At 42.3% G+C, this 19,234-nt stretch overlaps 1 long non-coding RNA gene across 1 annotated transcript; it reads left to right on the top strand.

Annotated features, from left to right (window-relative positions):
* Positions 1-1,798: 1,798 nt before the first annotated feature.
* Positions 1,799-10,142, top strand: LOC106549989 (uncharacterized). Its single transcript, XR_001313626.2, has 4 exons — positions 1,799-1,964; positions 5,373-5,653; positions 7,986-8,121; positions 9,348-10,142. It is a non-coding gene; the product is annotated as an uncharacterized LOC106549989 (long non-coding RNA).
* The last annotated feature ends 9,092 nt before the right edge of the window (positions 10,143-19,234 follow it).

Raw genomic sequence — 19,234 nt, 5'->3', positions numbered from 1 at the left:
GGGTAGATGAGATGGATAGATGGATGAGATAGATAGATAAAGAGAAAGACAGACAGACAGATAGAAATAGACAGACACATCATCTGCTCTTTCCCAGCAAAATAATAAACTTAAAAACACAATCCCAAAGGGATTCTCTTAGGCACCCTGAGACAATACAGAATCCTCTTTCACAGGGGAAAAAAAGAATAAACTTAGAAACACAACCCCCACAGGTGTTCTACATAATCTCTAAGCCCCCCTCTCTCCCAAATATGAGGGTGACAATGCAGAATCCTCTTTCACAGAGGAAGAAAATTTTCAGGAGAAGCAGAGGGCATGTTCTGGCACACTCTCTGGAGAAATAAATTCCTCAATTTGACTTGGCAAAAGAGGTGAGCCATTGAAAGTGGCACGAATCGCGCAGAAACCAAAAGGCAGTTGAAAATACCTTGAAACAGGTACAGATCAGAAGTAAGACGTATCTGGGTGGTGTCGGCTTGGTTCGGTTTAGTTTTTGTTTTCTTGGCCAGACACACCTGAAAGACCGCAGAGTTGGCATCGGCAATGCCTCCTCAGCAATGTCATTTCTGACGTTGGGCTGTTGAACGCCTGTCTTCTCCAAGGAATCTTCCAACCCAGGAGATACCATATCTCCAAAAAGGATCTCAGCAAATTAGGCCACCGAGCTGCAGTCAATTTAAACAAACACGCCCAAGGAGGGGAAGGGGTTTTGAAATTCGGTACAAAACCTCAGGATAATAACATCTAAACCACCGGCAAATCATCATCACGAGACAAAGGGTGTTATTCCAAATCTCGGAGGAATGAGCCAGACAAGGGTTAGAGAATAGCAAATAAGTTCTTAATATGCCGGAGGGTTTTCCCTGGTTACAGAATTCCGCAGTCTAGGTGTGGCAATGGAGGAGACTTGATTGTGAGTTCCTGTGGGCCTCGGTTCTCCATACAACCACTTTGCTTTAACAGATTTACAGAGTTGGAAGGGACCTTATAGGTCATCTAGTCCAACCCACCCTGCTCAAGCAGGAGATCTTACACCATTTCTGACAAAAGGCAGTCTAATCTCTTCTTGAAAGTCTCAAGTGAGGAAGACCCCCACAACTTCTGAAGGCAACTTCTGTTCCATGGGTTGATTGTTCTCACTGTCAGAAAATTCCTCCTTCTTTCTAAGTTGAATCTGTCCTTGGTCAGTTTCCATCCGTTGTTCCTTGTCTGGCCTTCAGGTGCCTTGGAAAATAGTTTGTCCCCCTCCTCCTCCCTGTGGCAGCCCCTCAGATATTGGAAGACGGTTATCATGTCTCCCGCTGGTCCTTCTCTTCACTAGACTAGCCACGCCCAGTTCCTGCAACCGTTCATCGTATATTTTAGTCTCCAGTCCCCTAATCATCCTGGTTGCTCTTCTCTGCACTTTTTCTAGAGTCTCAACCTCTTTTTTATAGTGTGGTGACCAAAACTGGATGAAGAACACTAGATGAGGTCTTACTAGGGCTTTATAGATTCGTATTAGTACCTCACTTGATCTTGATTGTATCTTCCCTCTCCTCCCTTCCCTTCCCTTCCCTTCTCTTCTCTTCTCTTCCAGAGACTCTAGCAAAGCTGAGCTGAATTCTCTGTGGAAATAGCATCAGGGAACCTGTCAAATGGCTGGAAACAGATGAAAAACACAGTTTACGTTGAAGACAAGACAGCCACCTAATGCTTTTTAGCATTGCATAGTATTCAGCTTCATCTAGTGGAGGCCAAGCAAGTTTTGTTTATTTATTGATTCTATTCCACCCCCCCCCAAAATAATCTTTTTCTGCTTTCCTGCTTCCAAAGGACTCCTCACGGTGAACACAATCCTTAAAAACAGAAGTTAGAAAAAGGGAACCGATATTTAAAACAACCTCTTCAAAAGTGCAAGAAAAAAGAAACCAACAGAATAAGAACGATAAAGACGTAGCACGCATCACATTCATCTGGAGGTAAACAATTCTAATAGTTTCCGAAATACACAACCTGCCAACGGGGAGACTCTCTTTGTGAAATGAAAGGGTGTAGATATTGAGAAAGGGGAAGAGAAATGGGGTTGGGGGGGTGGTCTCACGATCGAAACCCGCCCCCTTTAAGATGCGCTCGCAAGCATGCCCAAGAAAGATACTTTCAAATCACTATGCTATCGCGTGTTTTGCTAATGGCAATTCTAAAAGAAGAGTTTGCCTTTTGCCTCTGTCAGTTCCCCTTTTGGTAAAGAGTGAAAAGATCCTTAGAAAAATAAAGGCTTTCTCATTTTGTTTGGCATGCAGCAAGTCATTGTCTGTCTGTCCGTCTGTCATCTATCTTCCATTCATCTATCTATCCATCCATTTTATACATCTATTTATCTACCCATTGATTCTATGTATGTATGTCTGTCTGTCTGTCTGTCTGTCTGTCTGTCTATCTATCTATCTATCTTTCTTTCTTTCTTTCTTTCCCATCCATCCATCCATCCATCCATCTTTATACATCTATTTATCTACACATTGATTCTGTCTGTCTGTCTGTCTGTCTGTCTGTCTATCTATCTATCTATCTATCTATCTATCTATCTATCTATCTATCTTTCTTTCTTTCTTTCTTTCTTTCTTTCTTTCTTTCTTTCCCATCCATCCATCCATCCATCCATCCATCTATCTATCTATCTATCTATCTATCTATCTATCTATCCATCCATCCATCTTTATACATCTATTTATCTACGCATTGATTCTGTCTGTCTGTCTGTCTGTCTGTCTGTCTATCTATCTATCTATCTATCTATCTATCTATCTATCTATCTATCTATCTATCTATCTATCTTTCTCATCTATCTATCCATCTATCTTCCATCTATCATCCATCCATACATCTATCCATCCATCTATTTATCTATCCATCCATCTCTATCCATCTATCTACCCATTAACTCTGTCTGTCTATGTATGTATCTAATCCATCCATCCACCCATCCATCCATCCATCCATCCATCCATCCATCCATCCATCCATCCATCCATCCATCCATCCATCCATCCCTCTTATCATGTTTATAGATGCCCCTAAATGCAATAATTGCCTATTGGTATGCAATAAAAATAACTATAACATGAGAAGATTAAAAACAAACATTTCACAATTTAACCATTCGTATTATTTTTCAAAAGCGAGGAGAGACCATTAGGAGCTACGAGCAATGAAGCCACCCCATTAAACCAACGTTTCCTTGACACCCTGAAGCTTGTGGACACAGCCAGCTTTTGAGGGACTTCTGAGAGGGCATCACCTCAGGAGAGGTGTGATGTTCCACCGGGGTGGTGGTGGAGGGAACAGCAGAAAAGGCTCATCGACAGCGCTAACTCCTTAGCAGATGGGACCTTCAACATACTTCTTCTGCTGGACCAGCCTATCATCGTTATAGTCCTCAACCTTAAACTCTACTAGTCTTCAAGTGCCTGATGCAAGCCTGTTGGTAAAATGTGACCCCAAACCTGAGTTAGGAATTTCCTTTCCCCTTCCTTCCTTCCTTCCTTCCTTCCTTCCTTCCTTCCTTCCTTCCTTCCTTCCTTCCTTCCTTCCTTCCTTCCTTCCTCTTTCTTTCTTTCTTTCTTTCTTTCTTCTTTTCTTTCTTCTTTCTTTGTCTTTTCTTTCTTTCTTTCTTTGTCTTTCTTTTTACTTTCTTTCTTCTTTCTTTCTTCCTTTGTCTTTTTTCATTTTTTCTTTCTTTCTTTCTTTCTTTCTTTCTTTCTTTCTTCTTTTTTCTTTCTTTCTTTGTCTTTCTTCTTTCTTTCTTTCTTTGTCTTTCTTTTTTCTTTCTTTCTTTCTTTCTTTCTTTCTTTCTTTCGTCTTTCTTTCTTTCTTTGTCTTTCTTTCTTTCTTTCTTTCTTTGTCTTTCTTTCTTTCTTTCTTTGTCTTCCTTCTTTCTTTCTTTTTTCTTTCTTTCTTTTTCTTTCTTTCTTTCTTTCTTTCTTTCTTTCTTTCTTTCTTTCTTTCTTGCTTGCTTGCTTGCTTGCTTGCTTGCTTGCTTGCTTGCTTGCTTGCTTGCTTGCTTGCCTGCCTAGCCTGCCTAGCCTGCCTGCCTGCCTGCCTGCCTGCTCTGTCTATCTATCTGTCTGTCTGTCTTTCTTTCTTCAGAGTCTGCAAATTGGAAGCAGGTTACGAAGCCGAAGAAGGTAAAATGCCAGATTGCCCCAACGTGAAGGCCAGCATGCCTGCCTGTATCCGCCTCCAACCTGCAAGCTTGATTACATTACCCAGCACAATCCATCTTCAGAGGCGAATTTATAGGGAATCAAATCATTATTGATTGGCCAGGAGCTGGGAGCTGCAGCTGGGAGACCGTAAAGCCCAATCGGACAACGGCGGCTTAATTCCGCGAGCATTTGCAATGGCCATTTTGTTTGTGTAGCTGAAGCTGTTGCCTCCTGCCCAGTTTGGAGCTGTGAGTGATGGAGACAGTAGCCGGGGCCTGCTAAGTGTTTAAATGATGACCGCCATTACGTGTGCCGTGATTTTCTCTCCCCCACCATCCTTTCTCCTCCGAAACGTGAAATACCGGGCGAGAATTACACCTGTTCACTCATCTCCTCTGAATCTCCACTCGGCTGGCATTGGGGGGTGGGTGGGTGGGTGGAACGATGATTGATTTGTTTGTGACAGATTGCAGGAAACAACCATTGATTTTTCAATATTTTTGCCTGAAAATTATTTACAGTTATAACCATGGGAATGTCTTTCCATGGGCTGTCGGCCTCTGAAAGGACGCCGAGATAATATTCCCTACTTCTCCGTGACAAGACAAATTGCCTGTAATGACTGCAGTAGCTGAAGGGTGTACTTTTATTTTAAAATATGTCAATAACGGCAGTGACTAAACGAATATTGATTCAGCATAATGAAGCCTGAATAATGTGAAAATGGGATCTTCAAGGGAAGGAGAGAAGGAGGGATTCCTTCCCCTCCTTCCTTCCTTCCTTCCTTCCTTCCTTCCTTCCTTCCTTCCTTCCTTCCTTCCTTCCTTCCTTCCTTCTTTCCTTCCTTTCTTCTCTCTCTCTCTTTCTCCCTCCCCTTTCTTAGCTTGTAGTAGTCTTCTCGTCTTTATGGTCATCAGTCGAAAATGTGCAATAATTATAAGCATTTTCACGGATGAACAATCAAGACCGTTTGGGTTTTCTCGAGAGCTTCAGTGGACGAGGTCCTTCTAAAATAAAGGAACCTTCTTCTAAGTTAAGTTATCTGAAACGAAAGTGGAAAAGCAAAGACGTCATACTGGAAATCTTTAAAGGTTGGAATTTTGAGGATAAGGGAATTGACCGAAGAATCGAAGCATTGATCAGATGCTTCCCAGATTTATTCTTTGCAATCTTTTCTCCAAGCACTTCTGTGGGAATTGAATTGGCTTTGCCATTCTGGGATCTCCATCCAACATGGATCTAGAGAAAGAGTTTGACCTGGTGGGACCAGGGCTTCTTCCAAAACAAACCAGGGATCCAAGCAGGACCAATACGTGGTCAGCACTGGGACAAAGATCAAGACCTTCTAGCAACATCTGGAGAATGGCAAGGAATCAAAACATGTGGCAATTGCTTCCCTTTAGCATGAATGACCCGAGATGCATTTCTTGGAAATATTCTTACAGCTGTGATACAGAACGAAGGTAAAGATCTATATTCTTATTTTGTGTGTAAGAGAGATATCAAAAGTATTTTATTACTGGGTGAATGCTGTTCATGGAAACTTAAGGATGACTGGGAAAGATTATGTAGTAGGAAAACCCATATTTTAGCTTTCCATGGTTCCATTATAGCTGTGATGCACCCTCTTGTGACATTTATGGCTTAATTTTATAAGCACCCATGGAGTATTTTTGGGGGGGCAGGGGGATAAAATCTTGTAGAATTCCTGCATCGTATTCAATAGTTTGGGGTGCTATTTGCAAACTAATAAACATAAGATTGGGATTCAACTGTCTGCTCAAATTCAAACACTTTAAAAAGTTGGAGCAAGTTTTCAGCAATTCAAGCATGCTCAATATCTCTTTGATTAAAGGTTTAACGAGGTTTTTTTTTTAAAAGTTTGTGTTGTGTGCCTGCACGTATAATGTATAAAGGCATGTAACAGGAGATTATTGGCAGGAAAAAAGAACCAAATTGTGAGCGATAATAATTACTGTGAAACTGATGCAGCCTGAAGATTATTTTTTTATTTCATTTTAAACTGAAGGCACAAATGAAAACCCCCCAACCCCTCGTGTCCGTTTTCTTTCTGCTAAAGATGGCAGGTTTTCCTTCACGCAATTCCATTTTGTGTGCATTTGTTATGCCTATTACATCCTGATCTGTAAAAAAACCCCACATATCTATATAAATCCATTTCTTCTTTGAAAACTCACTCTTTTCATCCATTTTAACTTTAGCATCCTTGGCAAAAGCCGGAGGAGGTGTTTAGGTATTTCTCTTTCTTTTGTTTGATGGGGAAAAAAAAGATTCCGGGACTTATTTGCCTTTTTTTTTCTGCAAATAAAAATAAGGGGCACAGTGGCTCAGTGGCTGAGCTTTTCAATCAGAAGGTCGGCAGTTCGAATCCCTAGCGCTGCGTAATGGAGTGAGCTCGCGTTACTTGTCCCAGCTCTGCCAACCTAGCAGTTCGAAAGCACGTAAAAAGCGCAAGTAGAAAAATAGGAACCACCTTTGGTGGGAAGGGAACAGCGTTCCGTGCGTCTTCGGTGTTGAGTCATGCCGGCCACATGACCACGGAGATGTCTTCGGACAGCGCTGGCTCTTTGGCTGTGAAACGGAGATGAGCACTGCCCCCTAGAGTCAGGAACGGCTAGCACATAGTATGTGTGAGGAGAACTTTTACCTTTACCTTTAAATAAAGAGAAGGCACCCATCTCGGCCTCTCCTTTCTGAATGAATTCATTTTATTCCATTCTTCCAAAGGCAAGCTCCAGTTTTTCTAGCTCAGCCGATGTCCTTGGGATGCCGAGAACAGCTGGAGGTGGAGATTTCGTACATAATTCACAACCAGTGGAAGCTTCCCGCTTCCTCTTTATTTATTGTGCGTGCACATTTCATTTCCAGCTTGGTTCAGGTTGCTTTCACTTGATCCGTTTGGCATGCTGACCTGCCGTATTTTAAGGGAGTGTCCTTCTGAAGGCCACTTCTTTCAATTCCGTGGCTTAGCAGAAAAGAAAAACGGAAGTCAGCTGAGAGAAGGCAGCCCGGTGCCTGCCCTGAATGGATGATTCAGAGGTCTAGGAGTCAATTCCTCTTCACCAAGCTCCCTAGATCCCAGGATGGGGTGCGATTGTCGATCATTCACTCCGAGGAACTCTGTTCTTCCAACATCTTTTCATGTTTCATCATGGATATGAAGGAATTTGTACTGTCATAAATGATGCAGTGTGAGGAAGAAGTTAACATGCAGTGGTGGGTTTCAAAAATTTTTCGAACCTACTCTGTGGGTGTGGCCTCCTTTGTGGGAGTGGCTTGCCAGCCATGTGACCTGGTGGGAGTGGCTTGTCGGCCATGTTGTCTCTCTCTCTCTCTCTTTCCTTCCTTTTGTCTCTGTCCCTTTTTCCTTTTTTTCTTTCATCTCTCTCTCACTTTTTCTTTCTTTTTTTCTTTCTTCCTTCCTTTCTCTTTCTCTTTCTCTCTCTGTGTGAGTCTGTCTGTCTGTCTGTCTGTCTGTCTGTCTGTCTGTCTGTGTGTCAGTGGTGGGTTTCAAAAAATTTCGGAACCTCTTCTGTAGGTGTGGCCTGCTTTCTGGGTCCACTGGTGGAACCTCTTCTAACCGGTTCAGTAGGTTTGACGAACCGGTTCTACCGAACTGGTGCGAACTGGTAGGAACCCACCTCTGTTAGCATGTCTATGAACAGGTAGGAGTCCAGAGAGAGTGGGCCTAGTAGTTAGACACAGCTGTGTTCTGTAACATGTGAAATAATCAAACACACCTGAATCTTTTTGCTCTCCGTGATTTCTCTGCAGTCATGATTAAGTTGAAGAATGCTTTTCCTTTTGGCTTCCACACACGCAATGGCTTGAAGGACCTGAGATGACATGTGATGGGAAGGTGTCTGTGGACGGACCAACTTGAGATATGGATCTCCCCCGACTTTATCTGGTAATGGTTTATCAAGGAAATGATATCTTGAAGGCACCTGATCTTACTTGGTCAGGTAGATTTATAATATTTTCCTCTCTGTGTGAGAGTGAGCCCCTGAAAATATTGAAAATTCTCAATTATAACTAGTTGAGCCACCTAGAGCTCAAGATTCCTCCTTTCAACTTGTCTCTTGAGCGAAGGTCATACTTTTGACCCCAAAAGTGATAATTGAAGGCAATGCTTGGGGAAGAAAAAGCAAACTCATCTTGATTAAGTGATCTTGAATATTACGAGGCTTGATGGAACTAATTACTGTATTTTCTGGAGTATAAGACGCATCTTTCCCCTCCCAAAAGTGGGTGAAAATCTGGGTGTGGTTTTTTTTACAGCATTTTTGGCCTCCCAAAAGCCCCCCCTCGCAAAAATGGATGTACATAGCCTTTGGGAGGTCTGTAAAGTGCTCCTGGGGGCTGAGGAGGGCAAAAATGAGCGGAAAACAGACTGTTTTTTGCTTGTTTTTGCACCCCACTCCCACCCCAGGAGCACTCTACAAGCTTCTCAAAGTTTATGCATGCCCTGTTTTTCACAAAAAAATGAGGAATGCAGAGAGTTTGGGAGGCCTGCAGAGTGCAAAACCTTTTTTTTAAATTTACCTCTTCAAAATCTTGATGCATCTTATACTCTGGTGCATCTTATACTCCAAAAAATACAGTATGTCTCAATCTGATGAATAGAAACAAGGAAGACATCAAGATTGCTTGACTTTATGCATGCAAATAGATAGTGAAGAAGCACCTCCAATGAAACAAGAGGTTTAGCGGCAACCCATCTTATATTCCACCCTTTCCCCTCAAGAGCCCAGTTTTCCAAAATCTAACTTAGCATTAAGAGTGGTACCTCGACACACAGAGTTAATTGTTTCCGGGAGCGTGATGAGTACCAGAAAGGATGAGTACCAAACAAAATTTTCCCATGAGGAAAAAAACAGTGAGTCACAAGGCAGTTGACATCGACAAATTATAGCTTATATGTTGACTACTAAACAAATGATGAGTACTGGGACACAATTGTTTCATCAAAATACATTGAGTACCAAATTTGATGAGTTTCAAAGCAATTGAGCACCAAGGTACCATTGCACTAGCCCTGGAGATAAATCTGAATGAAGCAACTAATGAATAGTTGAACCTCTGTTGCATGGTACCCCTTTTACAAATACGTAGATTTTTCTTCTTCTTTAACAGGTAAATTCTGATCCCGGTTAAAAAAATACCTTTTCCCCACCTGTCACCTTCCAAGCTGGACTCTTTGACCGAGATATTTCAGGAATGGAAGCTGCAAGGTAATAAGTGTGAAGGTTTGTGGAGAAACGTCTGGGCATGTCCATCGTTGTGAAGTTCTCAATGCGGAGTGAAGTAGCTTCCACCCAAGGTGTTGGCAATGTCACAAGTCTGTTGACTTCACGCCTCTCCTCCTGTGATTCCTCCATAGCTTTTTAAAAAATTGTAACCCCGTAGAAATAACGGCCGGTAGTTCCGTATCCCAAATTGCCGAATTGGACTCGAATGTGGATACCGCTGAAGTCAAAGAGTCTCCAGTCGCCGCGCACATTTTTAATTATTATTTTTAATCCCTGTCCTTCCAGAAAACAAGGTCTGAAATAGGCTTGTTCCTCTTGCTTCTTAATTCTCCATGTGTGGCTCTGGAAGAAGCATGTAGTTATCCTTAATTAAGGCAGCATAACAGGAGCCTAATGCATTTTATATATATATATATATCTATATCTATATCTATCTATATCTTTAGGAGAGCATAACATTATGTCAGCAACTCAAATCATACCTCTGTGTGCACATAATGAGCAGGCATTAGGGTTTAGGATTGCCGTGGTGTTTGTTCAGTACTCAAGATAGAAAACGAAATGTAAACTTGGAGTAGACAGAATCCATTTTGGATGCCGATATAAATACTCCAAATAATAGGTTGGTTTTTGACTAGACTTCCTGGCTCTACAATGATTGCTGTACTCTGTGTGTAAATATTTCTAGATCCCAAACCTTCTCCACTGGCTTGTTTCAAAGTTCCTCTTTTCACCGCACTTACAAAAAATAAAATAAAAATCATTTTGGCCAGAACCCACAATTTACCTTTTTTTAAACTGAGGCTATAAATTGCCACTTCTGAACCATTCCAATTTGGGCTTTGCTTGCGCCAAACAAACTGTAGTGTGTTTATTAAGGAAGTAGAAAGGATGTTAGCAACAGGACTTCCTTGTCTTGGGACATCAGAAGGGCTCTCCTGGAGCTGACCAAAGATATCTGCTGGCTCATCTTTGGTGCCCACAGCAAACAGCCAGAGAGAGGCCAGGTGGCGCAGTGGTTAGGGTGCAGTACTGGAGGCCACTTCAGCTGACTGTGATCTGCAGTTCAGCGGTTCAAATCTCACCGGCTCAAGGTTGACTCAGCCTTCCATCCTTCCGAGGTGGATGAAATGAGGACCCAGGTTGTGTGGGGCAATTGCTGACTCTGTAAACCGCTTAGAGAGGGCTGAAAGCCCTATGAAGCGGTATATGAGTCTAATTAATAATAATAAATTAATAAATTAGTAGTAGGACGCTGTGACAGTTCCACTCTTTATACCCAGGAAAAAAAGTTTTTGTGAAAAGGGTTTTCTTTTGAATATTTTTTTTCAGGTTTCAAACATACAAAACATATTTTCAAAACATTTAGGCACAGGCTGCATTTACACAATACATTGGAACTTCGTGTTCCTGCTTATAGCAATTGCAAATCGGTGCAATTCTCTCTATGCTATTTCCCCTTCTAATATGTTTCACTTAAGTTTCACCATTTTTAACCCTCTTATTTCATTATCTTTTGTTTATCTATCTAATATATTGTCTTGAGTTTAATTTCTCAGGAGTACGTACACACACACACACACACACACACACACACACTTACACTAAGTGTGAGGTGGCGCAGTGGTTAAATGCAGCACTGCAGGCTACTTCAGCTGACTGCAGTTCTGCAGTTCGGCTGTTCAAATCTCACCGGCTCAGGGTTGACTCAGCCTTCCATCCTTCCGAGGTGGGTAAAATGAGGACCCGGATTGTTGTTGGGGGCAATATGCTGACTCTGTAAACTGCTTAGAGAGGGCTGAAAGCCCTATGAAGCGGTAGATAAGTCTAACTGCTATTGCTATTGCTATGTTATGTCAAAGCACCTGGTATGCCCAAATATGGGAGGGAGCATACTGCTTCCCTTTACCCTCCCTCCCATATTTGGGCATACCAGGTGCTTTGACATAACACTTAATCATTTCCTTGGCTCAGCTGATAAGGGAGGAGAGCTTGTGGCTTAGAGGCTAATACAACTGCCTAATATGTAAAAACAGCCCAGGTTCGAATCCCAGTAAGGGTATGGCTAGCTGATGAGAGCTAAACAGCTTGAAATAGATCTATTTCAGGAGAAGGAAAGAGGAAGGGGAAGTAAAGAAGAGAAGGATGACAGAGGGAAGAAAGGAGGTAGGGAGGAGGAGGAGAGAGAGAGGAGAAAGCAATGGATAGGGTATAAATATGGTGCATGGAGAGCAGAAGAGCCAATGATAGTTTTGGGGGGTTGATGGTATGATGAATTGACATAATATTGAATAATATAAAATAGTGTTGGTTTATGTAATGGTATGCATGTGGTTATTTGTATGAAAAAAGAGCAGGAGATTCTTTTAACAGCAATCCAACGGGCATCTTCAAAGACTGTGGCAGCCATTTTGCATTATTAAGCTCCTCCCCCCCAAAAAAACTTGCATCAAGCGACGCGCATTAAAATGCTGCTTTCAGCTACTCCCTATGCTCCCGTAGCAGATAAGTGTTTACTTTCCTTGTACAACCGAACACCTGTGGCGACACAATGTCTGGCTTTGTAAAGAGGTTTGCAACACTAATGTTTAATTCCTCTGCAAACGTTGCGTGCAAAATACAGACTTTGTCGCCGGAGTATAATCCAGCAAGCCAGGGGAGGACTGTATTTAACTCGATTTGAAAAGGGCAAGGTAAAATTATTCTAGCAAACGGTCCACAAATCTATTTTTATAGATATATCTACAGAGACGTATAATGTATAATAGATGGATATATCCATCTGAAATCATCATCATCACCATCTCTCTCTCTCTCTACTGTCTCTTTCTCTAATATCTCTACCTCCAGGGTCTGTCTATCTAACATTTCCCTCCCTCTTCTCCTCTTCCCCTTCCTCCCTCCCTCCATAATTCTCCTTTTTTCCTCCCTCCCTCTATAATTCTCCTTTCTTCCTCCCTCCCTAATTCTCCTTCCTTCCTTCCTCCTTAATTCTCCTTCCTTCCTCCCTCCCTCCCTTACTAATTAATTCTCCTCCCTCCCTCCCTCCCTCCCTCCCTCCCTCCATAATTCTCCTTTTTTCCTTCCTCCTTAATTCTCCTCCCTCCCTCCCTCCCTAATTCTCCTTCCTTCCTTCCTCCTTAATTCTCCTTCCTCCCTCCCCCCTCCCTCCATAATTCTCCTTTCTTCCTCCCTCCCTCCCTCCTTAATTATTCTCCTTCCTCCCTCCCTCCCTCTCTAATTCTCCTTCCTCCCTCCCTCCCTCTCTAATTCTCCTTGGTTCCTTCCTTTGTTCTTTCTTTCCCTTTCTCTCCTTTCTCTCCCTCTCTCTCTCTCCTTCCCTCCTTCCCTCCCTCCCCCCTCCCCCCTCTCTCTCTTCCTTCTTTATTCTTTTGGTGTGTATATATGTATGTATGTATGTATGTATGTATGTATGTATGTATGTAGATGTAGAGATAGATAGATAGATAGATAGATAGATAGGAGATAGATAGATAGATAGATAGATAGATAGATAGATAGATAGGAGATAGATAGATAGATAGATAGATAGATAGATAGATAGATAGATAGATAGATAGATAGATAGATAGGAGATAGATAGATAGATAGATAGATAGATAGATAGATGATAGATAGATAGATAGATAGATAGATAGATGATAGATAGATAGATAGATAGATGATAGATAGATAGATAGATAGATAGATAGATAGATGATAGATAGATAGATAGATAGATAGATAGATAGATAGATAGGAGATAGATAGATAGATAGATAGATAGATAGATAGATAGATAGATAGATAGATAGATAGATAATGGGTGCTTCTTTGGTTGACTATCCTGAGTTTTTAGGGCTTCCATGGGTCCACGGGGATCACACGCAATGAATGCAAACCAAGAATGGCCCAGTCTCCATTGATAAATTGGAAGCCTTTCCTGGATCTTTCCTGCAGGTCTCTCTCTCTCTTTCCTTCCTTCCTTTTGTCTCTATCCCTTTTTCCTTTTTTTCTTTCATCTCTCGCTCACTTTTTCTTTCTTTTTTCTTCTTTCTTTCTTTCTTTCTTTCTTTCTTTCTTTCTTTCTTTCTTTCTTCCTTTCTTTCTCTTTCTCTCTCTGTGTGAGTCTGTGTGTGTGTGTATGTGTGTGTTTGTGTGTGTGAGTGGTGGGTTTCAAAATTTTTTTGAACCTACTCTGTGGGTGTGGCCTCCTTTGTGGGAGTGGCTTGCCGGCCATGTGACCTGGTGGGAGTGGCTTGCCGGCCATGTGTTTTCTTTCTTTCTTTCTTTCTTTCTTTCTTTCTTTCTTTCTTTCTTTCTCTCTCTCTCTCTCTCTCTCTCTCTCTCTCTCTCTCCCTCTCTCTCTCCTTCCTTCCTTTTGTCTCTGTCCCTTTTTCCTTTTTTTCTTTCATTTCTCTCTCACTTTTTCTTTCTTTTTTCTTTCTTTATTTATTTCTTCCTTTCTTTCTCTTTCTCTTTCTCTCTCTGTGTGAGTCTCTCTCTCTCTCTGTGTGTGTGTGTGTGTGTGTGTATGTGTCAGTGGTGGGTTTCAAAATTTTTTGGACCCTCTTCCGTAGGTGTGGCCTGCTTTCTGGGTCCACTGGTGGAACCTCTTCTAACCGGTTCGGTAGATTTGACGAACCGGTTCTACCGAACTGGTGCGAACTGGTAGGAGCCCACCTCTGGGGCAACCACATATGTTGCCACAGTCGATGGGATATTTGAGATTATAGGTCCACGTATCTTGAGAGAAGTGGTGGCTCAGTGGCTAAGATGCTGAGCTTGTCGATCAGAAAGGTCGGCAGTTTGAATCCCCAGCACTGCGTAATGGAGTGAGCTCCCGTTACGTGTCCCAGCTTTTGCCAACCTAGCAGTTCGAAAGCATGTAAAAATGCAAGTAGAAAAATAGGCACCACCTTTGGTGGGAAGGTAACAACATGCTGTGCGCTTTTGGTGTTTCGTCATGACCACAGAGACGTCTTCGGACAGCGCTGGCTCTTCGGCTTTGAAATGGAGATGAATACCACCCCCTAGAGTCAGGAACCATTAGCACATATGTGCGAGGGGAACCCTAACCTTTGCCTTTAAATGTTTTTATCCTATGAACGCTCCTTTCCGTTCTTCCCCACCTCCTTAAATTCAGCCTCGCGCCCCTGTGTCTGTAACTCTTAGGATAACCTCTTGATTCGACAGTCCTTTCAGAATTAATAGAATAAGAGGGAGCAGATGAGCATATCTGTTAATTTTTCAAAACCGTTTTTATTTCGCACAAATTAGCGCGGGTCTTGGAGGGCAAACTGACAAGAGGTTATTGGTAAACTGTGTATTTAATTAATTGAAAAAAGAGAGAGAGAGAGGCTGCAATGGCTCTCGCCGTTGTTATTAAAAAAGTCGAATCCGTGTTGTTTGCCAGTCCTCGTTTATAATTAGCACCTGGGGGAATTAAATATTTAGCATTAGTAATGTAACAACGCCAAGGACACAAATTTCTTTTTTTTTTTTTGCAACGAAAGCAACGTGGCGTAAGCGCGAACGCCGGAGCCGACAGCTGTGACAGCCCAAATAGCTTGGGATATTTCAATAAGACAACCTCATCGGACAGCTCGACTTGCTGGGTTATTATTTGGAGAGAGAGAGAAAAAATATATATCTGCGAGCAGAAGTCCCTGCGGAAGGCTGTTACCCCAAGTATTTAAACGTGCCAAGGAGTTGAACAAACGTTGCGTGGTAAAAGGACTTGAAACGTAGATTTTTTTCCCCAACCGGCCTTTCTTTGAAAACACACACACACACACACACACACACACCACTCAGCTTTTAAAAAATATATGCGTGTACTCTTCCAACCCCCCCTCCCGCCACCCAAGGGGGTGTGTGGATGAAGGGATAAGAACACAGAGATTTGTTTCTTTTAAGTTTAATTACATTTTAAGCATCAGTGCTTTTGGTAAAACAACACGAGAAGTTTGGCTGTGAGGCTTTTAATGAGCTGCAGTTGGCAAACGGGGTCCAGAGAGCCAAAGGCATTTCTGCACGAAATGAACGGGATAAAAGGAGCTTCGCTTCACTTAAGCCCAGGCTGAGGGTTGAGCCAAACTTAAACCCTTGCTTAAAAACCTGGGTCCCTTCTCCGTTTTCGGGTTTCTTTTTAATACTCGGTCGCGTCGAGACCTGAAATAGCTCGCCTGTTGATAAGTTTTTTTTCCTTTATTGTTTACGGCAGGCTCAGTTATGGGGTGGATTTAAACCCTAAGCTCAACCTTCTCCATGTATCTTCATCTTTGAAATATTTATTTCTGAAAAGCCGGTCGGGGGAAACGAAAGCTGAACAGGGGGTTAATTCGGGGGGCTGCTTTGTTCTTGTTCTGAGCGACGACAACTGATATCCCTAAATGTCCCTCTATACCGAAAATGCACCCCTCCAGACTTTCTGAAGTAGCTGGAGATATGCCTTGTTGCCTGTAATCCTTGCGGTGTGATGTGTACAATATCGGGATTTGGGATATTATTGTTGTGAGCAGAGCTGGCAGCAGAGTCGGACAGTGAGGAGGTTGGGGAGGAACATGGGCCAGTCCTGGAGGCTGGGGAAGGCTTGGATGAGGACTCTGCATTGGAGGCAGAGACGGGGCCGAGACCATCTGGCAGTGATGAGGTGCCTACAGAGCTAGACAGCAGTGAGCAGAGGAACAGCTGGAGCCTGTTCCCAGTGTGTGTATGTGCAGAGCTGCCAGAAGAATAACCCAGAAATCAGGGTTGACTTGGGAGTAAAGTCACAGGTGGAAGGTGAATGGCCCCTTCCCAGTGGTGGGTTTCAAAAATTGTTCGAACCTACTCTGTGGGTGTGGCCTCTTTTGTGGGAGTGGCTTGCCGCCCATGTGACCAGATGGGAGTGGCTTGCCGCCCATGTGACCGGATATGAAGATGCCAACGACACTTGTCAGAACCACCTTAAATGACCTCACACACAGCACTGGCATGCATAAGAATATGATGTGAACTTGTTTTTCAAAAGGCATCTTTAGTTTGCGTTAAAACAACTTCAACACACGCAATGTTCTGATTGCACCACAAACGCAGTAGTCATCCTTACCTTTCACAGAGACACTGAGTTTTATAAATATGAGCATGATAATGTAGAATAATCATATCCAAGGACCAGTGGTGGGTTTCAAAAATTTTTGGAACCTCTTCTGTAGGTTTGGCCTGCTTTCCGGGTCCACTGGTGGAACCTCTTCTAAACGGTTCGGTAGATTTGACGAACCGGTTCTACCGAATAGGTGCGAACTGGTAGGAACCCACCTCTGCCCCTTCCATAGGAAATAAAAGAGGAGCGAAAGGAGAGGGGGCTTTTGCAGGAAACAATTTGTTCGTCCAGTCATTAGATTTGTTTCAGGAGTGTGAAGATCTGTCCGTGAATCTCAGAGACTCTGTGCCAAGTCTTTCCTTGCCCAGCACCTCATTTGGACGATATTTACATGGCAGCTTTCCAAACTAGATAAGGTCTGTGGTCATAAATATTCCTTTGAAAGACTGTTTGCCAGGCCTTTGCTGAATGTGAATGAGAGGAATTCACATTCTCTTAATAAAAGGGATTTTGCTGGGACCAGGATTCTGCCTTGGGCTTTTGGGGGAAGCTTAGGTCAGAATATCTAGACACAAAATTTACCCCGAGACTTTCTGAAGTAGCTAGAAAGATGTCTCATTGTCTATAATCTTTGTGGTGTGATGTGTACAATATTTGGATTTGGGATATTATTTGAAGACTGTTTTCCATTTCTAATGCCTGTTTCTTGGATAAATAAGGAGTTTTTTTTCCTGTCACTCTCAGGATTTCTGTTTTTTTTTAACTTCACAAGAGCAGTTCAGGTGAGGCTTTCCAGTTAATAATGAGCTTAGTGGTACAGGTAACATTTTTTCAATGTCTTAATATCACTTTTCTTCTTCTTTTTTATCTTTTGAATAGTGTACGTGTGTGCACACATACAGGTAAGTCCTCAGGTTATGGCGGCAATTGGGACTGGAATCGGTGTCGCTAAGCATTGTGGTTGCAAGGCGGGAGATCACGTGACCACGTCATTTGACAAGGGCCACATTGCTCTCCTAACGACGGAATCATGAGGATTATGTGAAGATCGCATGTCTTATCTTGAGCATGAGGCCAGTTGGGTGACCTTGGGCCAGTCATTTCCTCTCAGCCCTGAAGGGAAGCAATGGCAAACCACTTCTAGAATCTTCTCAAGGAAACTGCAAGGTCCAGGCTGTCTCAGAGAATCAGACATGATGGGATGGAAGGGGAGAAAAACGATTTTCTTTGCTTGAAAAAAATCTCTCTCTCTCTCTCCCCCTCTCCCTCTCCCCCTCCCTCTGTCTCATCTATAATGTCAATCTGTCTGTCTATGAATCTGAAGCTGAGCCCGAATCTGAATAGAGCTGGAAGGGATCTTGGAGATCTTCTAGTCCAAACCTATGCTCAAGCAAGAGATCCTATACCATTTCAGACAAGTGACTGTCGAGTTTCTTCTTAAGAACCACCTATCCATCCATCTATCATATCTATCCATCATCTATCTATCTATCTATCTATCTATCTATCTATCTATCTATCTATCTATCTATCTATCTATCCATCCATCCATCCATCCATCCATCCATCCATCCATCCATCCATCCATCTATCATCAACCTACCTACCTACCTACCTACCTACCTACCTACCTACCTACCTACCTATCATCTATCAGTCAGTCTGTCTGTCTGTCTATCCATCTACCCATCATCTATCCATTTATAATCCATCATTTATCTGGGCTGTCTATCTATCTATCTATCTATCTATCTATCTATCTATCTATCTATCTATCTATCTATCTATCTCTATCTATCTATCTATCTATCTATCTACCTACCTACCTACCTACCTACCTACCTACCTACCTACCTACCTGTCATCTATCAGTCAATCTGTCTGTCTGTCTATCCATCTACCCATCATCTATCTTTTTATAATCCATCTATATCATTTATCTGGGCTGTCTGTCTGTTTGTCTATCCATTATCTATCTATCTATCTATCTATCTATCTATCTATCTATCTATCTATCTATCATCCACCTACCTACCTATCATCTATCAGTCACTGTCTGTCTATCCATCTACCCATCATCTATCTGTTTATCATCCATCTATATCATTTATCTGGGCTGTCTGTCTGTCTATCCATCATCTATCTATCTATCTATCTATCTATCTATCTATCTATCTATCTATCTATCTATCTTCCATCATCATCCTTCTATCTATCTATCTATTTATCTATCTGTCATCCATCCATCCATCCATCCATCCATCCATCCATCCATCCATCCATCCATCCATCTATCTATCTATCTATCTATCTATCTATCTATCTATCTATCTATCTATCTATCTTCCATCATCATCCTTCTATCTATCTATCTATTTATCTATCTGTCATCCATCCATCCATCCATCCATCCATCCATCTATCTATCTATTTATCTATCTATCATCCATCCATCCATCCATCCATCCATCCATCCATCCATCCATCCATCTATCATCGTCATCTACCTGGAAGGAGATGGGGGAAAACACAGCTGTTACCCAGAATGTCAAAAAGAGTGGGGCCACTGGGGAAAAAAAGGAACTACAGAGAAGCAAAGGGACCGTCTGTCAACAAAGATTTCAGACGTTCAAAGCATTTCTATCCCAAACTTAAAATCAAAGGAGGGAAAGTTCGCATCTAAG

Source organism: Thamnophis sirtalis, unplaced genomic scaffold, assembly GCF_051295495.1.
Source record: "Thamnophis sirtalis isolate CommonGarterSnake01/CBP01778 unplaced genomic scaffold, rThaSir2_p1.2 scaffold_14, whole genome shotgun sequence".
In the NCBI taxonomy this organism is placed as follows: domain Eukaryota; kingdom Metazoa; phylum Chordata; class Lepidosauria; order Squamata; family Natricidae; genus Thamnophis; species Thamnophis sirtalis.
This window is presented reverse-complemented; position numbering and strand designations above follow the sequence as displayed.